The sequence below is a fragment of the Notothenia rossii genome (genome assembly GCF_949606895.1).
Source record: "Notothenia rossii genome assembly, chromosome: 2".
Classification (NCBI taxonomy): Eukaryota; Metazoa; Chordata; class Actinopteri; order Perciformes; family Nototheniidae; genus Notothenia; species Notothenia rossii.
In genome coordinates, this window is record NC_136904.1 from 67,509,462 (window position 1) to 67,536,894 (window position 27,433).

The window sequence follows — 27,433 nt, forward strand, 5'->3', positions numbered from 1 at the left end:
TCTATCAATATATCTGTAATGTTCTGTTCTATGAACATATAATTGTCTACATAAATAGACGACACGGACTACTTCTCTCATTCCGAGTGTCCATCTTTCTTCAACCGGCACGTAACCTGCACATATGCATTACGTCCTCAACGTGAGCTCAGTCATCCAAGATCTTGTATTCTCCAAGATGTTACACTATCTATAACTATCTATCTGTCTATCTCTCTATCTATCCATCTATCAATATATCTTTCTATCTATCTATCTCTCTCAATATATCTCTCTATCTATAAGGAACCGCAGTAGACAAAAGGTGTTGCTATAGCAACACGTCATGTTTACGCTGCATTTTCTATGAGGTAAATATTACCCGCTAGCGGATATAGGTAGGCTATAAATGGCATTTTTTTTGGCGATTTTTTCAATCTGACTTCATATTGACAATTGTTAACAACAGAGGGTGCTACATAACACACTTTCAGGAAAAGTCACGGACTGGGAGACTTTAATATGTTATTGAACAAAAGTTACATACAATCAAAAAACAGCTGTGGGTAAAATGTACCCGTTGGCGGTTCTAGTGTTAACATAAGAAAATGTAAGTTCATCCATGTTTTTAAGTCCTTAAGGCAGTCTTGAATTTTATTTAGGTGATTGGATTCATCAGGTTTGATGGATAAATATAGTTGAGTATCATCCGCATAACAATGGTCATTTACAGAATGATTCCTTATAATATTGCCTAACGGAAGCATATATAGTGTGAACAAAATAGGTCCAAGCACTGAGCACTGTGGCACTCCATGGCTATCTTTGGTTTGCGTGGAAGATTCATCGTTGACACACACAAACTGAGAGCGTTCAGACAAATAGGACCTTAACCACCCTAAAGCAGTTCCCTTTATGCCAAAGTGCTTTAGTCTTTGCAATAGGATATCATGGTCGATAGTATCAAATGCAGCACTGAGATCGAGCAATACAAGAATAGAGACAAGTCCTTTGTCTGAGGCTATTAGATGGTCATTTGTTACTTTAACCAGAGCTGTCTCTGTGCTATGATGTGTTCTAAAGCCAGACTGAAAATCTTCAAATAAATCATTGTTTTTTAAGTAATCACACAACTGTTTTGTGACTGCTTTTTCAAGAATATTTGAGAGGAACGGAAGATTATAAATAGGTCTATAATTGGCTAAAACCTGTGGATCGAGGTTGTGCTTTTTAACCTGTTAAGCCTGAGAGACCCCGGTACCGGGGCCCTCCTGCAACATCTTGCAGGAAACAGTGTCTGAGGGCATGTTCATTTAATAAACTATGAATGTTTTATATCCATGTAACGGGAAGAAACTCATCTAACTGATTTTTTTTTTTTTTAAACCCCACAATGCTAACGCTGAGCCTCTGAATTAGCAAAGAGCGAAAAATGCTAACAGATGACTGCACCAAAATTCACTCACAAAACCTTATTATTTACCTTTGCTGCACATCCAACCCATCGTTTCACATTGTGAGGTGACCAGTGTTGGGACTAACGCGTTACTGTAACGCGTTACTGTAACGCCGTTATTTTTGGCAGTAACTAGTACTCTAACGCGTTATTTTTTAAATTCAGTAACTCAGTTACCGTTACTACATGGTGCGTTACTCTGTTATTTTTTTTATATAGTCTCGGCTCCCAGACGTTGGTGAGCGGCACCAACAGCGAGGCGAACAGAGATGAAAATTGGACTGTACTTAAGTACAGTACTTGAGTAAATGTACTTAGATACTTCCTGTGTCACATGCGGAGACGCGCTGTTTGTGTAACAGCTTAGTTGGAATTGGGTCTAAGATACACGTTGATGGTTTAGAACAGGGGTGGGGAACCTCCGGCCTCCGGGCCGTATACGGCCCGCGAGACCATTTGGTACGGCCCTCGAGGTAATTTATAAACACACGCAAAAAAGAAAAAAATTCAAGAAATCTAGACTGCAAAATAATTAAACAAGCTTGTTTTTCCTGGCCAAGGTCAGGGTCCTTGAACACAACACGAGCCTAACGTGTCATCACGTGGTATATGTCTCGTCTGACAGGAATGTAGTTCTAACGGAGAGCACCAGAACGCGGCTCCGGGCCGGGACTTCACAAATTGCAATACCCATAAGGAGCTGTACACATGCCGCAGTTTTTGCGTGGCTGTGTCTTTAGTTGAAAGCCCGGTGGCGATCTGTTCATCTGTCATACTGATCATACAGTCAATAACGTTGTTGTTATTAGCATCTGGTTAGCTAGCTATGCTAACGAATATAAGAATCTTTTTCTCCAACCAGTGAGGTAAAGGCACATATTTATATGATCATTATAGTTATAGAAAAATAAGAGAATAAAGTAAACAGGTATACAATACTATATGACAGTAAAAAAAAGTTGTTGTTAATAAACAAGAATACAGTTTAAAAGGGAAGTGATTTGTAAAATATCCATAAAGAAAAAAACCTCTTTACAGTTCTGTTTCATATGGGTGTTGAGAGATGTATCCATAGATCTCTTCATGTTGCTCTCAAAGTGCACCAGATTGATGCTTTTAACTTCAACATTTAAAAAAAATCTTCCTGGTGGTGCATGCCCCCAAACCCCCCTAGAGGAGGTTAGATCCGCCCCCCCCCCACTTAAATCATGTCCACATGGATATGAAACTAAATACATTTGCACACATCTTGTGTCCATATCTTTCTGTTTTGGTGGTCATGTCACGGTGCATGAATGCGTGGGTCATGGTCAAATATCTGGATTAAGAGGTTGCTTTTTTTTTGCACAGCATGAAAGAAACGCAAAATGAATGGGCTGTGATTTGAGTTTTTTAAGCAGACATTGAGTTCAATAATTTGTACGGCCCTCGAAGGATGTTGTAAAAATTGAAATGGCCCTTGAGAGGAAAAAGGTTCCCCACCCCTGGTTTAGAAGAAAGAATCATTGAATTCAATTGTTCAACTTAGTATATACAGATGTAGCACTTCATTTCAGACTCCAGCTTACAGCTTCCTGCCTACGACCTGCCTAAGACCAGTATAGAGGAATGTTAAGCCCTCCCACTATTTTCCAAGTGGGCGTTGCCAGATTTTCAATTTCAGGTTTTAACCAGGAGATGGCGCTTCATTCACAAATACAGAAAGACAAGTTTCATGGATTTCAGTTGTGTTTTGAAGAGCATTTGAACACACCAATATTTTAGATCAACTAAAGTATATCTAATCTTGTAATTCAATAATATATAGTCTTTATATATTAAAGAATCATAATTATAATGTAAATGTTTACATTACACTTCTTTATTTGTTATGCTCATACTTTTACCTTTACAATCGTTTGCTTTAATATGCAGTATATTTTTTGTATATTTTTGTGTTTGCTTCCTCCTGCTCCCTTTCGGACACATACTGTATGATTTATTATTATTGTTAATATGAAGATATTATTATGATAAGATAAGATGTTACTTTATTGATTGAACATTTTAGTTTAGAATGTGCTGTCCCACGGTAATTCAGAAGGCTCACAGGTCACATTCCGACCATTATTTAAAACAATAGGAGCTTTAACACCGTCTACAGTTTGATTTGTATAGAGTGAGCTCTGTGGCTGAATGGCCAGCGATTGGGTGTGACGCATTTATCATAGGTGATCAGAGCTAACTGCCTACCGTCAGATTTCATTTAAAAAACAGATCTGATTTTAAGACTATTTCTGCACTCATAAAGAATGATAAGAATAAGAATAATGCGTATTGAACTGGTTTCATTTATTCGTGAGTTTATTTAACACTAGAACCGCCAATCGGGTCAATTTGTGTGATGTGTGTTGTGTGTGTGCAATGTAACTTTTTTTCAATAAAATATTAAAGTCTCCCAGTCCGTAACTTTTCCTGAAAGTGTGTTATGTAGCACCCTATTGTTAAAAATTGCATTCTAATGGCGGGATTTGACGGGTTTAGGTAGGCCTATACAAAAACCTCTGGCGGTTATAGTGGTAATTAGGTACAGTAGAAGCCCTTTTTTATCAGTAACAAATTTAGCAGTTGAACATAAAAGTCAACTAACTGAGGGTCACTTGCAATGACAGTGTTGTGTTAACTGTAAGCTTGTCACTCAGAGTAACCTACAGTTAATTTAGCTGCTGGAGAAGAAAGATCAGGGGGGAGGGGGGGAGAGAGCTGTGGTTGATGGGCCATTAGTTGTGTAAATACACAGCTGAGAGCTGCCGTTTCATTCAGACTGTTTAAAAAACGGTAACAACGGACTATTCAACTCCTACACTGTGGGATCCTGATCTGCTGACGAGGCTCCATTAAAATATAAATATTTTTAGTGAATTACTGAGTTTAGTCACGTTAATAACGTTTTAATGAAGTTGAATACAGCATATTCATATTTGTCAGTGATTTCATGTTGTGTGTGTGTGTGTGTGTGTGTGTGTGTGTGTGTGTGTGTGTGTGTGTGTGTGTGTGTGTGTGTGTGTGTGTGTGTGTGTGTGTATAGAGGTGTGTGTGGTTAAAACACTTTCATGAAGGGAAGGAGGTTTTCAGCAGCAGCAGTGAGTGTCACGGACATGAATTCATAGATCAAGGCAGACTGGTGCAAACACTCTCCTGTCCTGCCAGGCGACACGCCCGTTCTAAGCCGTGTCCCTCACTCCTCACATTCCAAGCTGCATCCCCACAAAGTGTATTATGTTGTTACATCGTTTCAGATGTTATGTTTCAGTTGTGCCCTGTCTATGTTCAGTGATGCAAACTTGTCACCTTTCGGCGAAATTCGCCGTTTTGAATCCAAAATAGGTCGTTTGTGTGATTCATGTAGATCTGCAATAAAAATATTTTTGGGGTATGGGGGGGTCTGGGACCCGGAGTAATCTGCGGCCGTGAGCTGTTATGTGCCATCATGACACGCATGGTGTTCTTTTTTGAGTTAATATTAACGAACGCACCCGTAGGTAATGTAGCTGCTGAAGCGAGACCATCATCTCGGAGCAGCAGAGCCTTATTATACATCCATGAGAGCAGAGCCGACAGGCAGGAAGACTCGAGCACACAGCTCGCACTTCATTATAATCAGTGTTGGGACCAGTGTTGGGCAAGTTACTTTTAAAAAGTAACTAGTAATAGTCACTGCTCTCAAAAGTAACTAGTTACTTTATTAGTTACTAAATTGTGAAAGTAACTAGTAACAAGTTACTTTACTTTACTTTAAAAATAATAACAATGCAAATACAAGTTGTTGTGTTGTTCTGTGGCACAGTAAGAGAAAAGACAACTCCCCATCATTGTAGCAATTATCATGACGAAATGTAGTGAAACAATAAAACACAAAAGATATGTTTAGACATTGGTTGAGACGGTGGGGTCTTTGTGGCGACTAGTTTTATAGCCCCATGTACATTAGTTAGTGTTGGGGCCGAATCTCTGCTCCGCGCCGTTCCTATATGAGCGGGTTCTCAAAAGAAGGACAAATTCAAAGCAGCCAGGATAAGGGTTAAACAATAATCTGCTTTAATGGCAAAATCATACAAATACTTCACCTGATCACGAAGCACTCTGCAGAGTACTCCGGGCTCAGGTTCTACCACCGTGTGAGACACGTCTCAGGAACGGCAAGTCAAAAACAAGAGCGCCGATCTTCAAAATGATCACAACATTTATACACAGAGTTCACTTCTGAGCGAGCTAGACAGTGAGTTGGCAGTGTTCCATTGGTCGGTTTCCCTTCTGGGCGGGATCCCAGGTAGTAAGTCAGTCTTTTGATTCCATCGTTTGCTTCACAGTGTATGTGTGTGTGTGTGTGTGTTTCTGTCCCTCTGCCCTCAGGCAGATCCCCCAATCAATGATTTGGAGTCATGACAGAGGACCCTTTGACAGGACACATACTCATTCCCCCTAAACATCTTCAACACACACAAACATCCTATCATGTATCTTTAACAGAAGTTAATTGTTCTTATCGCTTAATGGCTTCCCTGAACTTCCCTTCACCCCAAAGTCAGCTTACTAGGAATGAATACATTTTATTGATAAGCTCAAAAGGACCTTTATCTCATTTACTGCTGGGTGACCCAAGTCTCAAGGCCTCTTTGGGGTCTGTAGGAGATAAATCATTAATTCTACAAGACTTTAACTGCCTTATATCTGAAAATGTATCCGGGAATTCCCCTGTTGATTGCAAGGACTATTGATAATTAACAGAGAGACCCTAGGGGCCTCTTCTTGGTATCTGCTAGGCAGAAGTCACTCAATGCAGAAATCACAAGTTTATCACACATTCTATATGAGGTGACATTAAAATGAATATACCAGATTGAACTTTCCTGCCATAACACGTTACTTTAATCCTTCAAATAATTCAAATAATACTTCATTAGGTGCCTCAGGAGATTGGCATTGCTGTTATTCGATGTGGACAATGCTTTCTGTCCTGCACACAGTTTACATTTTACCGTAAGCTTTTTTGCGTCCTTTATCCCTACAAATTGAAAATAGTGGTTATATTTCCAAGTTGCAAATGCACTGCTGCTCTCGCTGATACTTGCATCTGCCATTGTGTGTGTGTGTGTTGTGAGTCCCAACACTGGTTGGGACTAACGGGTTACTAGTTACCTATTCCCATTAAGTAACGCCGTTATAGTTACTGTTATTTAAATGGGTGCGTTACTGCGTTACATGATGTGATGGAACTGGACCGAATCTCCCTGCGGATGTAACAGGCGAATGCATCGATGTCCTCTCACAGTACCATGGAAAAGTGAAAGTAACCAGAGAGGAGTGATGATTTGTTAACGCGGGGTAACATTTCAGGGTAAGCCAATCAGAGACAGAGTTGGGCGGGTCTTGCCTTATGGGGAAAATACACACGAACACTTGCTAATGCTAACACACAAACACAGCAACGCTCACCACCAGCACACACACACACACAATGGCAGATGCAAGTATCAGCGAGAGCAGCAGCACATTTGCAACTTGCAAATATAACCACTATTTTCAATTTGTGGGGATAAAGAACGCAAAAAATATTACGGTCAAATGTAAACTGTGTGCAGGACAGAAAGCATTGTCCACTTGATTGTTGAGGCTACAATAAAGATGCCTTTAGAAATGTCTAAACATATCTTTTGTGTTTTACTGTTCCACTACATTTCATAATGATAATTGCTACAATGATGGGGAGTTGTCTTTTCTCTTACTGTGCCACAGAACAACACAAAAACTTGTATTTTTATTGTTTTTAAAGTAAAGTAACTTGTTACTAGTTACTTTTATAATTCAGTAACTAATAAAGTAACTAGTTACTTTTGAGAGCAGTAACTATAACTATTACTAGTTACTTTTTAAAAGTAACTTGCCCAACACTGGTCCCAACACTGATAATAATGAAGTGCGAGCTGTGTGCTCAAGTCTTCCTGCCTGTCGGCTCCGCTCTCATGGATGTATAACATATCATATACAAAACTACGATGTATGCAATGAATGAAAATCTTGGGTCACAGGTTCCTCAACAGCACATTACAAGACATCTATCAATATGTGTTTGTACCTCCACCATTAAACTGTCATATTCTGCACATTTCTTATACTATCTACATACATAAGAGTATAATTCATATGTATAATATCAGTTAAAATAAGTGCTTCAACATAGTTAACATTGCAGGAAAGCAATATATTAGACGTTAAGTACTTTGTCAGGCTTAATATTTATCTGTAGATACCCCCAAAGTTTTTTTCTTATTTAAAAGAGGACCTTAATCTAAAGTATTATTTAATGTTTAAATAAAGGTTAATTCGTTTTTCTGTTTTGCACATCCTCCTATTAATATCTTTGTACATCTGGTACTAAACTGTTTTATTGTAGAGATCACTTACAGTATCTTCTTGATTTTTTATATTCTATATTTCTATCACAGACCTTCTACTTTCCCCCTATGAAAGTATGTACTCTTAATATTTTTTTAATCAAATATAACACATAAAAACAATAATTCAATAACGTGCTTTAACCACTAGGCGGTGCACACAAGGTACACACAGCTATAATAACTTTGTATTATCAGTGTAGGACACTTATGTATGTACAACATCTGAAGATGTGTAGTTTTATACATGTTTTCACATAATTTTATAACATATTGCTATACTATTTCAGACTCAGTATTTACATTCTTATACAGTATTCAAAGAAAATCAAAGTCCTTTTATATCAGCTGTGCACCGTTATGGTGTAAATATAACCTATCTACGAATTAGATCAAATATAAAAGTCAGCCGAATTAAGGTTGATACTGCAAGGAGACGTATTGTGTGAAGAGAAATTGAAGATGTTGTTTAATTGTTGATATATTTATGATTCACGTTAAGTATTCAGTTTCGGCGGCATTTCTTCCAGTTTTTCCAAAGGTCTTCTCATCAGGGCTCTATAAATAAAGAACTACGGCAGATCTGTAATATGTAATGCAGCCGGACCGTGTATTACAATGCCGTTATGTGATGACTTTCAAAGAGAAAATCAAGAACACTCGGAATTAAGTATTATTTTATTCTTTTAAAATGTTTTCCGGATTTCATATCATATAAACACCAAATTCCAGCATGCATTGCGGTTAAAACATCCAATCAGCGAGCTTAAACCATAGCTGAGGATCTTGGGTAAGCGCTCGAAATGCCTACGTCTGTTTCCGGTTATTTTTATTTTGAAATTCAGTTCCTGAAGGACGCCAACAAAGCCCGAGATTATGGAATTAAACCAATAAATAAAAGCAAGGATAATTGTGTGTTATTGGTGAGTAAATAACAGTGTGTTATTTTCAAAATAATAACATATTAGAAGGAAAAAAAGATTGAAAAAATACAGATTTCAGTGTTCTGAGGCTCTGAGCCCCATTTATTTTCCTCAGAGAAAAGGAAACAAAAGTCCGAAATTATACGATTTAAAATAAAAGCAATAATTGTGGCTTGTTAGAGTAAGAACATGTTTTTATGAAGCACACAGCTTCCGGTCTTCCACGACCCGACCGGAGAAAAAGACGTGCTGCAGGCACGAAACACATTAGGCTACCAGTAGAAATACATTGCTTTTAAAATCGTGCTGTGCAACACGAAAAAAAGGGGGAAATCGTGTTGGTGAACACGAAATGCCATGAGACTGGGTTGGTTCACCAGCGGTCCAGTCTGTGCCACTGTGACTCCGGACGCACAGTTAATATTAACGAACGCACCCGTAGGTAATGTAGCTGCTGAAGCTAGACCATCATCTCGGAGCAGCAGAGCCTTATTCAATAACCTTTGAAAATCTTGAAATCTTGAAAGGGATGTGCAAAATAGCCATTATACAGTCTTTAATTAACTATTAGTAGAGAATAACGAGTAATGAATATACTTTATTACTCGTTTCCATTCATGTCAATTGCAGATAAATGTTTAGTCTTCTCAAGCACCAACTATCAAATCTCTCCTGATTGTTGGCACTTGGCAATCAGGTTAACCTCTGAATTGTGGAGTAGAATTACAAAGTAACAATGAGCTGTCATGTGGGTATATATTAATGCTGCGCATTATGGACACAAGTGATTTTCACCCATTCATTAATTATATGTTTTACATTTGATAACACCAATGTGTTTAATACTGGCAACTTCTAATTGTGGGAAAAACGAAAACGTTCAGTAGAGACGTCCCGAGGAACATTTTGCGAAACACAATAGCCAGCATGTGTAGTTCTGGGGGGGGCGTTCGATTCCAGTTTTGGATAGTCTGGCGTGGTTTTGTTCCATTTCAAACAGCTGTTTGACGCTCGGCGTAACCTTGGCGCACTGCCACTCCAACATCCAATCCCAGCGCTTGAAGATTAATCACGGGGACTGTAGTCCTTAACGATAGCTTGGAATTATGGGTAGTGTAGTGTCTTCGGCCATCCTAAACTCCTAGAGGCCTACGTCTGTTTCCGGTTATTTTTATTTTGAAATTCAGTTCCTGACGGACACCAAAAAATTATGATTATGGAATTAAACCAATAAATAAAAGCAAGGATAATTGTGTGTTATTGGTGAGTAAATAACAGTGTGTTATTTTGAAAAGAATAACAAATTAGAAGGAAAAAAAGATTTAAAAATACAGATTTCAGTATTCTGAGGCTCTGAGCCCCATTTATTTTCCTCACAGACGGAAACAAAAGTCAGAAATTATACGATTTAAAATAAAAGCAATAATTGTGGCTTGATATTGAGTAAGAACATGTTTTTATGAAGCACACAGCTTCCGGTCTTCCACGACCCGACCGGAGAAAAAGACGTGCTGCAGGTACGAAACATATTACCAGTAGAAATACATTGCTTTTAAAATCGTGCTGTGCAACACGAAAAAAAGGAGAAAATCGTGTTGGTGAACACGAATCAATAGATTAAAAATCGTGTTGGTGAACACGAAATGCGATGAGACTGGGTTGGGTGAACAGCTGTTAGAATGGGCCGTTCAGGTGTTCAGAGCAGAGCTCCCTGTCGGAGCGGCAGAGCGTGATATGAACTGAAAAGTTTTTCTGTGGCAATATTATTTAAGGAATCGTTGAGCTAGCTAGCTAGCATACATTTTCACTATCTGCTAACGTTAGCTTTAGCCTTCTATTTCTAATAGTTTTTTTCATAGGCTATAAACAGAGGTGGTATAAGTATATATATTGTACTTATACCACCTCTGTTTATAGGTATATATATATATATATATATATTGTACTTGAGTAAAAGTAGAAGCACTCAGATCTTGTACTAGAATAAAAGTAGAAGCACTCAGATCTTGTACTTGAGTAAAAGTAGAAGCACTCAGGTCTTGTACTTGAGTAAAAGTAGAAGCGCACAGATCTTGTAGAGTAAAAGTAGAAGTACTCAGATATTGTACTAGAATAAAAGTAGAAGTACTCAGGTCTTGTACTTGAGTAAAAGTAGAAGTACTCAGGTCTTGTACTTGAGTAACAGTAGAAGTACTCAGATCTTGTACTTGAGTAACAGTAGAAGTACTCAGATCTTGTACTTGAGTAAAAGTAATAGTCCCAGAGTGTAGGAATACTCTGTTACAGTAAAAGTCCTGCATTCAAAATGTTCCTCAAGTAAAAGTAGAAAAGTATTATCATCAAAATATAGTTAAAGTAGCGACAGTAAAAGTAGTCATTGTGCAGATTGGTCCATTTCAGAATAATAGATATGATATATTTTATAATAATTGATCATGAAAGTGTTCTCAAAGCTGGTAAAGGAGCAGCTAGTTTGAATGACTTTGTATACTGCAGGGTAGCTTGTGGATTTACTCCAGGTGGAACTAAAGTCTGATTTAACACTTGATTATATTTCACATCATTCATCCACATCAGTAAAATAATTAAAGGTATTAAATACATGTAGGGGAGTAGAAGTACAAAGGTATTAAATACATGTAGGGGAGTAGAAGTACAAAGGTATTTATACATGTAGTGGAGTAGAAGTACACCATGTACCTCTGAACTGTAGTGGGGTAGAAGAACAAAGTAGCAAAACATTGAAATATAGTAAATAAAGTACAAGTATCTCAAAATTGTGCCCAAGTATAGTACTTGTTGAGTTTATGAACTTAGTTACTTTACACCATGTGGCTATAAAGATAGAAAAACTAAGCCTTGCACAGAGGCATGAAAATACATTTTCAAAATGCTCAACAGTGCTGCCAAAATTATAAACTGACTGCTACACAATTAAAATAAATGCTTTTATATATTTCTATTAGATGTCACTCTTTGGCGTTTCTGTTATTATTAACACTGCTGCTTTAGTTGTTCTGACTGCTAATATCCTCTGTTATTCCTCATTTTAAAGCCAATATTCCATGGGGTGGGGGAGCCGGGGGCTCGGATCCTTGTCATCTTTTTCATACAGATGAGTTTGCATCCCAAAGCCTCAGTCACCTTAATTCATGTAATAAAAACATCTCAGGTCAGTAACACTCAAAGCTAAATGTGCAATACCATGTTCAGCTATGTTACTATTTATAATGTTATTGTTGTTACATCAGAAGATGTACATATTGAAATGATTTCTTAACTTACAGTAGGCTATTTTTTACAATGTGTGTTGGAAGGATTTATTAAATTACTATGAATATTGTCATTGTTGAAGGCTTTTAGAGAAGGATGAACTATAAGCCTGAATTACATAACATTTTATACCTAAAAACATAAAAGCCACAATAAATAAATCACAATTGACCTTTCGCAAAGCCACGCCCCTAAATGCCCGTTGTCCAATCATATTCGATCACGTGCGCGGCTCCCTGTGGAAGTCCGACAAGCTTAGCGTTAAAATTCATTGCAAAAATGGTGAAGCGTTGTGCTTATGGTCTTTGCAAATCGGATAGCAGATATCCCATAAGCTTAGAGGGGGGGGGGTGATATTTTACCCGTTTCCTAAACCCAAAACCAGAGAGGAGAGATGCCGCCAGTGGATAAAGAAATGTGGCAGGCCCCATGCCCAGCTGAATATGGCGAATATCAACAAACACAAATACGTTTGCTCCAAGGTAAATACGTGCTAACGTAGCTAGCTAGCTAGCAAAGATTACATTCACAAATTAACAAATTTAATTAACTAATTTCACTAACTAACGTTAGCTAAAGTCACACGATTACAGCTGTAAGCTGTGTGCTTCTAGGTCGTTTTGACCATGTATATCACTTGATGCATAATAATGTCTGAACAGCTGAGCTCCGTTATTAGTCTACCTGTGGTCAAAGTACAAACAAGAAAGCCAACAGGCAATCATTCATTTATATTTTGCTTTAATCTTTGTAGGATTTTGTTAATGGAAAGCCTATTGCCGACTTCCCTAATCCTGCTGCACAAGTGGGCACCCCGACCCCCACAAAGGAACAACAAGGTGGTTGCAGAAAGCCACCAAGGAAACGGTAGTTAACTTTAGTCAAACTACAACATTTAATGCCTCTTGTGATTGTATTGTTTTATTCCAAAATAATAATAATAATTCCGTCGAATTTGACATACAGCTCATGTGGTTTTTCACTCTTGCACTGCGACCTGTATGCAAGTGCCTCTATTGATGTTGTGCCTCCCTCTTTTCTAATGTTTATACTGTGGATATAACCCTCCATAGCGTATTGTAGCCCCTTTTGTCAGGACCTGGAGGATATTGCTGCGTTATTGCTCCAAAATGAGTCTGTTTAGGCGACTCCGACGTTACGGAGACCCTCCATTATGGCTTTGTTTAACGCATCTGGCTCTCAGCTTGTCGGACTAGCAACAGTAACCAAGGGGGGGCGTGGCTTTGCGAAAGGTCAATTATTCTAGTTCTTTTTACCTCCCGTATTGCTTTCAACCCACCAGCTTTTATGGTGTTGTTACGTCACTAACTGTAAGCTTGTCACATACAGTCTATGGTCACTCAGAGTAACCTACAGTTAATTTAGCTGCTGGAGAAGAAAGATCAGGGGGGGGAGGAGGGAGAGAGCTGCCGTTTCATTCACACTGTTTAAAAAACGGTAACAACGGACTATTTTTCTTAGCGGATGCATGTCAATTTAAATCAATACATACAACTATTTTTTAAATCAATGAAAACATTTTCTAAATCCATAAAAGCATTTCAATTAATATTGGGAGTCATGTCGTTACTTTGTTGAGAATGTGGCCATGTAATAAGCGGGATAATTTGCAGCGACTTGTTCCTTATGGGGAAAATAACACCCATTAAAATATAAATATTTTTAGTGAATTACTGAGTTTAGGCACGTTAATAACGTTTTAATGAAGTTGAATACAGTATATTCATATGTGTCAGTGATTTCATGTAAATTCGGCGAACATAAACATAAATGATCGTGGTGAAGATGATGATTAAATTAGGATTAAAAATCGAGAGCCGGGCTGCACTTCCTCCCGTTCATTTTTTTCGACTAAACAACATTATTTTGTTAAATAACAACATGGTGATGTTTTGTAAATGATTACATGTCTCTTATTTAGCACAGAGTATGATATCCGTGACATATGGATCTTAACAAAGTTCCGCTCTACATCCAGAGATTGAAGTCTCCGAGAAGTGCAGCGGGAGGGCCAGTTTCAGGGATGTGTGAGAGGAGATTATCTAATTCCTCCAAGAAGTCCCCTAAGGCGCCTGGTGGACGGTAGATAACAACAATGGTTAATTGTATAGGATGGGTTACTGTGACGACATGGAATTCAAATGTGGAAGAAGTGAAGTTAGGTAGCTTGAAAAGGAAAAAGCTCCATTTGGAAGAGAGCAGGAGACCAGTGCCACCTCCTCTGCCAGAGGGTCTGGTTGTGTGGGTGAAGGAATATGCTGTGGAGAGAGCTGCTGGGGTGGATGTGTTGGATGGTGTAATCCAGGTCTCAGTGAGAGCAAGGAAATCCAGAGACTGCAGGGAAGCGTAGCCAGAGATGAAGTCAGCCTTACGAACAGCAGACTGGCAGTTCCACAGGCCCCCTGAAACTAGATGTTGGATCTCAGTGGAGCATGTGGGATAGACGAGAGCAGGCCGGTTATATCGATTAGGAGATACACGGGGCCAGTGATAATTGCGAGAAGACACATAAACAGGAATGGAGAAACTACACATGATTATAGCATGAGGGGCTAAAAAACAAAACACCAGCGATACTTAGCTCAATCAAAGTAGGATTTGCCTCCTCTTTGCCTCCCTTGTGACTCCCGCAGGACTCTTAATGTCTTTGTCAGTCTCCGTCTGACACTCCAGGAATGTTACCTAAAATGGACACCTGATTGCTGAGTTCTCACAGCTGTGGGGCCACGCCCCTTTAATTAGTTAATTCTCTGCAGCTGGTGGCCCTCAAAAGAAAATCTAGACTGGCTCCCTCCTGATTTGTTATTGTCTTTTCAGTGGCACAATGGTTTTACAATTACATTAAACCCTAAGTTATAAAGTTATGAGTTTAACCCTTAATACAGTTACACCTACTCAATAAAGCTCTTAGTATTCTACAAATGTTTAAATCAAAGTTAACCCTAGCAGTCAATTCGTTCAGTTTTAAGGTTTCAGTCAAACTACTTGTCCCAAGTTTCTGCCTGACAGATACTGTAGCGGTTTTGAGATTTAAAATCACAATTTCAGTCAGATCAACTACAGAGCATTTATACAGAGTACACACACTGAAACAGAGAAGTCTAAAAACAGAATGTTAGTCACCTGTTGTTATCCTGTCAAAATCGAGTTGCACATTGGTAACATTTTGTATAACTTTCCTCCCTTAAATGCACACATGCTATTTATCTAAGTATTGATGGAATCTCTTCCTTAAATTTGGCTATAGCACTAACAAATGTTGACTAGTTTGTAGTCTAGTAAAAGTATTTCAAAAGTTACCAAAACATTGTCGGATAAAGCAGGATTATAAAGTTCGACTAATAGTTGCTCATTTTCAATACCATAAGTCAGAACAAGGTCGAGAGTGTGATTATAACAGTGGGTTAGTTTATTTACACTTTACCCAATATAATCTAATATAGAGTTAAATGCAACAGTAAGGCTATTTTTATCATCGTCAACATGAATATTAAAGTCACCTACGATAATTACTTTATCTGTTTTAAGTACCAAAGCTGATAAAAATTCAGAGAATTCTGATAAGAATTCTGAATAAGGACCTGGTGCACGATACACTGTAACAAATAAGATTGGCTGCAAAGTTTTCCAGGTCGGATGCGTAAGACTGAAAACGAGGCTTTCAAAGGAGGTATAATTTAATTTTTGTTTAGTATTGATAAGTAAACTTGAGTCAAAGATTGCTGCAACTCCACCTCCTCGGCCTGTGCCTCGGGCAATATGAGTATTGATATGGCTGGGTGGAGTGGCCTCATTTATGCTGACATATTCTTCATGTCTCAAACAAGTTTCAGTCAGACAGCATATATCAATATTATAATGTGATATTAAATAATTTACCAATATTGCTTTAGATGCTAGAGGTCTTATGTTTAAGATTCCATATTTAATCAATCCTTCGGTGGCACTCGATGACGTAGTATGCTTGAAATAATGGCTTTGGAGCCGCCTTCCTCGACATTGAGAAACACCCCAGGAGTCTGGGAAATGTGAAAATAAAACATGAAAATGAGTGTTGGTAACTAAGCTAAATTAAGCTAAGCTCGTGCCTGGGAGAGACTAATTTGTAACTATTGGTGCTGTCCGCTAAAACAAAAAGTTTGAAACCCACATTGTGGGCTTGGCCTTCATGTATTATGAGCCTTGGTTGCCAACATCCTCTCATCAATGGACAGCTTCTGCTTAGGATGGTAAAAGGCTTTGCAGGATGCTTTGATTGTGTCCGGCTCTTTTTAGTGAGCCGGAACATTTTGCTCGGCTCACCAAGAAGAGCAGGCTCTTCATTTTACCACAAATACCTTTTATAATTCAATCAAATATAGCCCTGTTTTGACTAATGATTTATATGTGTACACATACATATATATCACTTCCGCCTCTCCACAGGTGTTTCCAATTCCACTTCACCCGTTATAAGGAGAAACCGCAGGAGAACCGCAGGAGAAGGAAGCCGGCTATCGCTATCCCGGAACACTCTGTTTGTGGACATTCTCGCTGCTCCTTCGGATCTTTAGACCTCTTTTGTTGTGTGTTAATATGTGCATTCTGGAGGACCTTAGTATAGTTTTTCGCGGCTTTATTTTACCCGTAGTCTAGTTTTGTTAGATATCTGGGTAGGAGAGGGAAGCTCTGGGTCCTACGGCCCGTGGTGTGGCGGGCTCAGGCCCCTTCTTCTTTTTGTTTGTTTTTGCCAGTCCTCCAGACCTCATTCTTTGGCTGGTTGGCCCATGTGAGTAACGGCTATGCTTGTAAATAAACGGTCGCCATTAAATACTGGATGTTTTGTGTATTTTCTTTTATGTTGCGGGTCTCCCCACGAGCCACTACCATGGAGTAGGGGGCGGGCCGTAACATATGGGGGCTCGTTCAAAGGCTGTCTCGGGCAGGTGCCCGTGTGGTGAGTAGTGCTAATTGTGTAGTATAGCCCTTGACAGCGTGTGTTTTGTTTTTGTTTTGTGTGTGCAGTTTAGGGTTGCTTGAATGATAGCCTAACTGGTATCAGTATTGTTTTTTATTTTTTTAAGTGAGTTTATCTTGGATTAAATTGCGTTATGAATTTTCATCTAGAGGGGTTTATTAGTGGTCCGACTCGGGAGAAGTAAGACGCATGTAAACCGCAACTGGAGCTAATCGCAGGCAGATTTAACGTTGCGATTTAATAAACAACACAAGAAGCAGGTCATTAAAGAACAGCTGTTGGCTGCACTGATAGAGCAGGAAGTGTTATTGGAGGAAGTGGGCGTTGAGTATTTTTCCAAAGACGAGGAGTCAGAGGGCTCTCCGAAAATGGCTAAGATTCAGCTTCAAATAGAGATGCGCAGGCTTGCGATTAAGGCGAAAGAGATTGACGGTAATCTTGAAAGTAAGAGGTTTGAGGAGGAGACCAAGCGTATTGTACGTTTAAGGGAATTGGAACTGGCGGACCAGGCTCAGCAGTTGTTGCCTGCACAATCACATGAGTTTGATGTGGGTAAATATACCCGATTTATCCCAGTATTTAGTGAGAGAGATTTTGATAATTTTTGTATTCTCTTTGAACGGGTTGCGACAACCTTGAAATGGCCTAGGAATGTGTGGACTGTGAGGCTGCAGTGCGTTCTCACGGTGAAAGCTCAGGAGGTGTATGCTGCATTGTCTGACGAGGTCAGCCTGGATTATGGGTAGGTAAAAGCAGCAATTATGCACGCCTATGAGCTGGAGCCAGAGGCGTATCATCAGAGGTTTCGTAGATTTAAAAAAAAAAGATTCTCAAGTTTATGCGGAATTCGCCGTGAGAAAGAGGGACTGTTTGATCGGTGGTGCTTGTAGATCATTCTCATATGATTAAGTTTGTCCTTTGCAGGCCACCGTAGATGGTGCGCTACCCGGTGACGTGTTAAGATAATAGGCATTCAGTTGTTAGTCGGCATGCAACGTACATGTTCACTGTTCATGCTGTGGTCATAAATAAAGCCACCACTTGCCTATGCATTGTGTATTCCTTGTACATACACACATGCATGTATTAAGAAGTATCGACATCTTCTACATGGTGTCAGAAGACGGCACGAGCCTCTCCTCGTCTGGAGAATTTCTTTTCCACGGACCGTGCTAACGCTAACTAGCTGGCTGAAGCTAGCCACAGCTACAATGGCGGATGGATTTCGCCGTCCGGACCCTGTTATGTTTGAAGGAAACGTCGCGGAGAGCTGGCGGATCTTTGAGAGGGAATATGAAATCTTCATCGCCGCAGCGCACCCAGACAAGGCTGCCAGGACTAAGGCTTACATCCTCCTCAATCTTGCTGGACCAGAAGCCATTGAACGTGAACGATCCTTTATGTATGCAGCTGAAGTGCGCGCGCCAGGCCCCGACGGTGCAGTGATCTCCCCAGCTGAATCAAGGGAGGACCCGGACTGTTTGATACGGAAATTCAGAGAAATATGCAACCCTCAACATAACAAAATAATGGAAAGGCACAGGTTTCATTCAAGAAATCAGAAGCAAGGTGAGAGCATTGAGTCATTCATCAGTGATCTGAAGATAAAAGCTAAAAGTTGCCATTTTGGAGACTTAGCTGAGGAACTAATCCGTGACAGAATAGTATGTGGCATAATCAATGACTCTTTAAGAAAAACTCTGTTGAGAGACAGTGAACTGACACTTGCTAAAGCTGTTTCAGTCTGCCGTATACACGAAATGACAGAGGAAAGCAGCAGGACGTTAGCCGTTCAAGCTACCAGTGTTGATGCAGTGAGACCTGTTTCTAGCAGAAGATATCAGCCAAAGCCACAGTCACTCGCTCACTCCCAGAGCATCTCTAACTGTAATAATTGCGGAGGCAGCCATGCAGCTATGTGAGAAAAGTGTCCAGCTTTCGGGCAAAATTGCCACAACTGTGAAAAAGTGAATCACTACAAAAAATGCTGCAAGTCTAAACCAGGCAGCTACAGTCATTCAAATAGAAATAATTTTAACCAGTCTGTACATGAAGTAACAGTGGAAGAGCCCACAACACACAGAGAAGACACGTTCTACGTGGATGGCGTAGATATCGAAAGACATGTTGATAGTGTTAATCCTCAAGCTAAAGACAAAGAAGAAGGATTTGTTACAATTCACATTAATGGCATACCAACTGAAATGAAAGTTGACACAGGAGCTAAATGCAATGTGTTGTCTCAAGAAACGTTCACACAAGTGACCAATGGCGAGCAACTTGTGAAGCAAGAGACTGCTATAAACCTTGTTGCTTATGGAGGAAGCAGGATTGAGACCAAAGGCCTGGCCACACTGCCTTGCTGCTTAAAGGAGCAGCACCATTCGTTGCCTTTCTTCATAGTGAACAAAGATGTGCAGCCACTACTGGGATTTCGGGCATGCGTGGACATGGGAATTGTCACATTGAGCAAAGATGTCCACCAGATCACTACGGAAAGCAACACGGATTTCACCACACAGACACTCATGCAGTACAAAGACCTGTTTGATGATGAACTTGGAGAACTACCAATCACTTACTCCATGACAGTTGATCCTAGTGTACAACCTGTGGTTAGACCTGCCCACCGCATTCCTATTGCAATGCAAGACAGAGTTAAAGCTGAACTTAACCGCATGCAAAACATAGGTGTCATTATACCAGTTACTGAGCCCACAGACTGGGTCTCATCTATGGTGGCAGCACACAAAAAAGACAAGCAGGAAATAAGACTGTGTATCAATCCACAAGACCTCAACACAGCGCTGAAAAGACCACATCACCCTATGAGAACAGTAGAAGAAGTTGCAGCACAGATGTCAGGAGCAAAAGTGTTTTCTGTGCTAGATGCTAAAAGCTCCTTCTGGCAGATACGTCTCGACAAGAAATCCTCCATGTTGACAACCTTCAGTACTCCATTTGGGCGGTACAGATTCCTAAGGATGCCCTTCGGCATTAGCTCTGCTAGTGAGGTATTTCAACGCTCGATGGAACAGCTATTTGCAGGTTACCCATGTTCTGTCATCGTTGACGACATCATCATTGGTGGCCGCGGAGTTGCTGAGCATGATGCCAACCTCAAGAAGGTGCTGGAACGAGTGAGAGAAGTCAACCTAAAGCTGAATCCAGCCAAGTGCAAGTTTCGCCTGGATCATGTAGGATATGTAGGTCACATTTTCACAAGTGAAGGCCTAAAGGCAGACCCTTCTAAGACAGATGCAATCACTAACATGCCAGTCCCCACAGACGTTGTCTCACTACAGCGTTTCCTCGGTATGGTTAACTACCTCGGCAAGTTCATCCCGAACTTCAGCGACATCGCAGCACCACTGAGAAAACTCATCCACAAGGACACTGCATGGTGTTGGTTCCAGCAGCATCAGGATGCATTTGACCTTCTTAGATCATGCTTATCAAGTCCACCTGTCCTGTCATACTATGATGTCAGAAGACCAGTCACGCTCACCTGTGATGCGTCATGCTACGGACTTGGAGCAGCGTGCATGCAAGATGGCAGGCCAGTAGCGTTTGCATCAGGCACCCTCACTGACACAGAGACAAGGTATGCACAAATTGAAAAAGAACTGCTAGCTGTCGTGTTTGCCTGTACAAAATTCAAAGACTGTGTATGGAAAGCCTGTAGTGGTGGAGACTGACCACCAACCTTTAGTGACTATCTTAAAGAAGCCCATCCACACAGCCCCTGCCCGTCTGCAGAGAATGTTGCTCCGGCTGCAGAGCTACGACATCAGTTTGGTGTACAAAAAGGGCAAGTATATGTATGTAGCAGACACACTTTCACGTGCCCCAACCACACAAACATCTCAAAGCCCTGCTGAAAATGATGCTTATGAAGTTATGTCTGTGAGCTACATCTCCACAGCCCGCTTGGAAGAACTCAGAAAGCACACAGCAGAGGACGAAGATCTGCAAGCCCTCAGTGCAGTCATTAATAGAGGATGGCCCATCCGACAGAATCAGCTCCAACCTGCTGTCCGTCTCTTCTTTCCCTACAGAGATGAAATGACAGTAGACGAGGGAATTGTCATGAAAGGCCACAAAACTGTCATTCCACAATCCCTGCACAGAGAGTACATCAAAATAGTGCACAGAGGGCACCCCGGCATTGAAGCAACCAAACGCAGAGCAAGAAGCATCATCTTTTGGCCAGAAATGTGTAGAGACATCACTGAGGAGTTGCTTTCATGTGCGGTGTGCAACAGCACCAGATCCCATCAGCAAAAGGAGCCCCTCCAGCTTCATCCTGTGCCAGATCTCCCATGGTCCACAGTGGCAACAGACATCTTTGAGTGGCATGGAAAACGGTATCAGGTGCTGGTTGACTCATACTCTGGCTGGTTTGAAATCGACCTTCTCCGGGATGTGACCTCATCAACTGTGATAACTAAATTGAAGAGACATTTCTCTGTTTTCGGCACACCACACACACTCATCTCTGATAATGCTGGACAGTACGCCAGTCAGCATTTCAAGGACTTTGCAAAACAGTGGGACTTTGTTCACATCACCAGCAGTCCTGAATACCCACAGTCAAACGGACTAGCAGAGAGAGCAGTTCGCAGTGCAAAACAGCTGATGGAACGTTCACACAGAGATGGCACAGATGTCTTCCTCAACCTGGTAAATCTCAGAAACATTCCCCGTGATCTGACGTTAGGCTCTCCTGCTGAACGCCTGATGTCGCGACAAACATGTGCAGCCATCCCTGTGAGCACCAAACTGTTACAGCCAAACCCAAAAGATGCACAACTAATCAGAACACAACTCCTCAACAAGCGGCTCATCTTAAAGCGCCACTATGACATCTCAAGTTCTCCTCTAAAACCCCTGGCAGAGGGACAAGTGATCAGGATGCAGACCCCAAAAGGATACGATCGGCTTGGCGTTGTCAAGGACGTGAGCGAGAAACCACGCTCTTACATAATCCAAGCCAACGGGACTTCATACAGACGGAATCGTCGTCACATCATTCCTGTTCTCGAGCTGTTGCTCCAGCAACAGCAGCCTCAAGATTTCGACCCTCAAAACACTGACCCCTCTATGATGGACTGTGTACCCCACACACCACAAACACCTGAGAGAAACAGCAGGCTGACACAGAACAGTTCCCCTTCACTACCAAGACACACATCACATTTCCCTTGCAACAACAGTGACACACCATACATAACACGATCAGGTCGCACATGCAAACCAAACCCTAAATATGTGCAGTAACACTGTTGGACAATCTTGTTAAAGTGATATGTTTAGTCATTTCCTTTTCCTGTTACCTGGTAAGGTATTTAGTAATGGTTTATTGTTTGTGTCACCAAATGCTAAAGGAATGTTCAATATCCTCTGCCTTAAATGTTATTTACTTTCAGATAGAAACATCAGCTAAAGAGAAGGGATGTAGATCATTCTCATATGATTAAGTTTGTCCTTTGCAGGCCACCGTAGATGGTGCGCCACTCGGTGACGTGTTAAGATAATAGGCATTCAGTTGTTAGTCGGCATGCAACGTACATGTTCACTGTTCATGCTGTGGTCATAAATAAAGCCACCACTTGCCTATGCATTGTGTATTCCTTGTACATACACACATGCATGTATTAAGAAGTATCGACATCTTCTACAGTGCTCGTTGATGGGGGTAAGATCTCTAGAGGACCTGAGAACGTTGATGCTCATGGAGGAATTTAAAAACTGTTTGCCTGACAGAATAGCCACACATATAAATGAGCAAAAACCCATAAAACTGTCTGATGCTGCGGTTTTGGGTGACGAGTATGTTCTCACTCACAAGTCTTTTGTGTGTGGACTGAGTGGTCGTTAAAGACAAGCGTAGTCAAGAGCGCGTTTGTCAACTCAGAGTGGATTATTGTAATTGTTTTTTTTTAAAAACACTATCTCATGGTGGGGATGTTACGTGCTCCCCTCCGTGTTGTCTTCTCTGTCTCCCTGCTGCGCAGGTGCACCTGGTCTGCCCCTGGCTCCGCCTCTCCACAGGTGTTTCCAATTCCACTTCACCCGTTATAAGGACAAACCGCAGGAGAAGGAAGCCGGCTATCGCTATGCCGGAAGACTCTGTTTGTGGACATTCTCGCTGCTCTTTCGGATCTGTAGACCTCTTTTGTTGTGTGTTAATATGTACATTCTGGAGGACCTTAGTATAGTTTTTCGCGGCTTTATTTTACCCGTAGTCTCTTGTTAGATATCTGGGTAGGGGAGGGAAGCTCTGGGTCCTACGGCCTGTGGTGTTGCGGGCTCAGGCCCCCTTCTTCTTTTTGTTTGTTTTTGCCAGTTCTCCAGACCTTGTTCTTTGTCCGGTTGGCCCATGTGAGTAACGGCTGTGCTTGTAAATACACGGTCGCCGTTAAATACTGGATGTTTTGTGTATTTTCTTTTATGTTGCGGGTCTCCCCACGAGCCACTACCATGGAGTAGGGGGCGGGCCGTAACAGCATAGAAAATGTAAAAAAGACAGCAACAGCTGACATCAAATCTTAGCTGAGCCTAAAAAATAATCATAACTAAATAACATAATGAAAATAAATATATTGCAATGCTCAAAACAGCAGCAACTAACAGTCTCTAATCTAACAGTTGCAAATAATTTGACATTGTTCAAAACACTCACTCAATGTTCTTCAATGTATCTGCAAAGTACTTGAGCTTATTTTATTTTTATTTTACCTTTATTTAACCAGGAGAGGTCTCATTGAGATTAAAAATCTCTTTTTCAAGAGACTCCTGGCCCATGAATGGTTACAGCACAGTTACAGACAATTTTTAAACACACAATCACAACACAGTCATACACCAAGTTTAGCCAAAGCATTTACCGACACAGCGGCATGCTTCATGGTCAGTTAGAGTTGCTTTTAGTCTTTTTAATGAGACCAGCTCTCTGAGTTTCAGGTCAGTTTGAAGCTGGTTCAATGCTTCAGGAGCAGCGTAACTGAACTTCCTCTTCCCCAGTTCAGTACGGTCCTTTGGTACAGTTAAAAGGAAAAAGTCCTCGGGTAGAAGCCGATAATATCCTGTGCATTTTCTGTTTATGTAGATCCTTAGATAAGGAGGAAGAGCAACACGAATAGCCTTACATATAAGGATGTGCCAGTGTTTCAGTCGACGCGTGGTCAGGAAAGACCATCCAACACGAGCGTATATGTTGCAGTGGTGCATCAAGGTTTTGAAGTTTGTGATGAATCTCAGTGCACCGTGGTAGACGATAGTGAAGGCACTTAACTTCTATTCTTAATTTTTTCAAAAATGCTACAATGTGTGGTTTAAAAGAAAGCAAATTGTCAATTATAATTCCAAGATACTTATACTGCGACACAGATTCAATCTCCGACCCCTGCAAGTCCTTGGTTTTTGCTTTCAAGAACATCATAAGCTTTGTCTTGGCAGCATTTAAAACAAGTTTCAACTCAATCATGTTGGATTGTACAATGTTAAAAGCATTCTGGAGCTGAAAAAGAGCCTGGGTGGACCCAGAACAGTAAATTACTGTATCATCAGCATAAAAATGCAAATTTGCATTTAAGAAGAAGATTCAACTTATTGTTATTAGATAGTACAGGTACTATGTAACAAAGCGGTTTCTCTGCATTTGACCCATCCTAGTATTAGGAGCAGTGGGCTGCCATTATGTACGGCGCCCGGGGAGCAGTGCAGGGAGCGCCGCCTTGCTCAGAGACACCTCGTTAGCACTTTGTCTTTCAGGGACTTGAACTGGTGACCTCCCAGTTTCCAAGCCAAGTCCCTATGGACTTCGCCACCACCACCCGCATAAAACATTGTTATTAAGACTTTTTACATAAATAATAAATAACAGTGGTCCTAAAACAGATCCCTGTGGCACACCATTGGATACCTGAAGAGATGTTGAAGTTAAGCCTTCTGCCCGCACACACTGATCTGCATGATAAATAGTTCTCGAACCAACAGACAGCCTGATCTGAAAGACCGATGCTAAGTCTTTGTGACAGTGACGGCCCGTCCACACTACAGCTTCGACAGCTTCAAAAACGGTTTCCAACGCGTCTGCCCATTCACTTTGAATGGGGTGACGTCACGTTGCCTCGCTTTTCGCCAAACTGAATTGTGGGTAGTAGAGCGGAGCTTTCCTGGCGTTTCAGGCTGCAAAAGTTGAGCAATGTTCAACTTTTGAAGCTTCTGAAGCTTTCGGTGGAAGCGTCAGCCAATCAAATCATATGCCAGTACAAGCTCTAGCCAATCAAACCGCTGCTTGTGTGTCAGGGGCGGGAGATTCATGTGATTGGTTGTTGGTCGAGCTTCAGACACGCCCGCCGGCAAGCTTTTTTTGAAGCTGTAGTGTGGACGGGCCGTAAGGCATGATCCACTGTATCAAAAGCCTTTGACAAGTCAATAAAAAGTGCTGTGCAGTGCTCTCTATTGTCTAAGAAATTAATAAAATAATGTACTACTTTTAAGGCAGCTGTTGTAGTGCTGTTTTTTCCTAAAACCAGATTGAAAGTCAGATAAAATATTATTTGTTGATAAAAACTCCTTCAGTTGTAGATTTACCATGATGCAGTTCTTCCATTATTTGGAGATGGGTCTGTAGTTGTTTACGAGTGTGCGGTCACCCCCTTTTAACAGTGGGAGAACAAAAGCAGATTTCCAAATAAGGGGAATTTTGTTTGTCTCCAAGGACAGATTAAAAAGATAAGACAAGGGCAAACCGATAAAATCAGCTGCTAACTTTAAAAAGTACGGCTCCAGGTTGTCAGGACCTGCTGATTTTCTTGGTTCCAAACTTTTCAGGGCTTTATAAACCTCTGAGACTGTAACTGGAATACAATTAAATGGTTCACCCAATACGACCGTCAGAGTGATCAGGGGCTCCTTGAGCTATGTTCTGCGAGGTAAACAGGGAACCAGAGGCAATACAATGTTCATTCAAACAACCAAGCATTTCTGCCAGAGATTTGAACAGAGTACTCCTTCACAATACAATGTGGAAGCTCTATAAAATGTTTTCCATCTAATGACTTGATAGTTTTCCAAAATGTAAGGGGATTATTTAGGTTGTCTGAAGTTTCAGTTAGGAGATTATCCGCTTTGGCTTTTCAGATTTTAACAGTAAATGAATTTTGTAGCTGCCTGAAGAGCCTGGCTTTTGAACATGCCACATTGCGCTTGTGTAGTAAATCAGAGAGATCTGATGTTAACCATGCATTGTCTCTGCCTTTTACTCTGTAGTTTCTTCATAAATGCCTTCACATGGTTCATGGCCTGGGTCACATTTTACTTTGCCTTTCTGCCAGTGTTGGATCATATTAAAGAATAATAAAGACAAGACAATTACAAAAATATGAAATGAAATGTTTATAGAGGTCAGTCTGAAGAGGGAGTATTGACACATGTTTTTTTAAATGGCTACTCACATATGCCTGTTTAATCCTGGATCCCGGCCTGCTCCTGGGTCATGGCTTACTCCTGGGAGCTAGTCCTGACCCGGTCTTTCTCTTAAATGTTTGTATGTACAATTATTTTTGCAAAGCACTAACCTGGTTTGTTATCCTGAATTTTTCAGCATGTGTGAACAAGTGTTACCCCCCCGTCTGTTTTCTGAGGACAGATCCTTTTGACTTGGTGTCATTTTTGGTTTTGTTTCTCCCTTTGCACAAAGAAAATATAATGATGAAAAAAATAAGTATATTTCCAGCTCTCTGAGTTGTTTGGAAATGGTGCTAAAAGTACCCGATTATACCAAAGTACCCGATTATACCATTGTGGAAAGGAGTATGCATGTTTGGACAGGCATTTAAAAGCCTTCCATTCCATAGTCTTGAAATAGGCAGGGTTTAAAGAATGATATTGGTTAGGGTTAAAAAAAACTGTTCAAATGTTTAGGTTATGACCAAAGATCGAAGTGACATATCATCAAATAGTTCCCTACTTGTAGAATCAACAAGAGCCCTTCACTAGCCGAGCCCCCATTCTCGATGTGTCAGCGTTGTTAAACCAACTGCTCCCATTTTCTGGGACCGGTTCTGGAAGACAAGATATGTCAGATTTGAAGGTCTTTGATTGATTTAATGGACAGTTGCCCAGGTGGAAATCTTAACAGGATGCTCAGCCAGCCATAAAGTGACAGGGCTAAGAATGCCTTAAAATGAATGCAGCATAAATCAGGAGTGAAAGTCATTGCTCAAAGGTCATTTCACCAAAAATACAGATTGTGGATGACAGCAATATTCCCCTTTCATGACCTTCCATGTGGGTGATTTAATTAAGAAAAATAAGTTCAGTTCAAAATAGATAAATTAGTTATTGAGTATAGCAGAAGCACAACTTGCTTGAACAACAA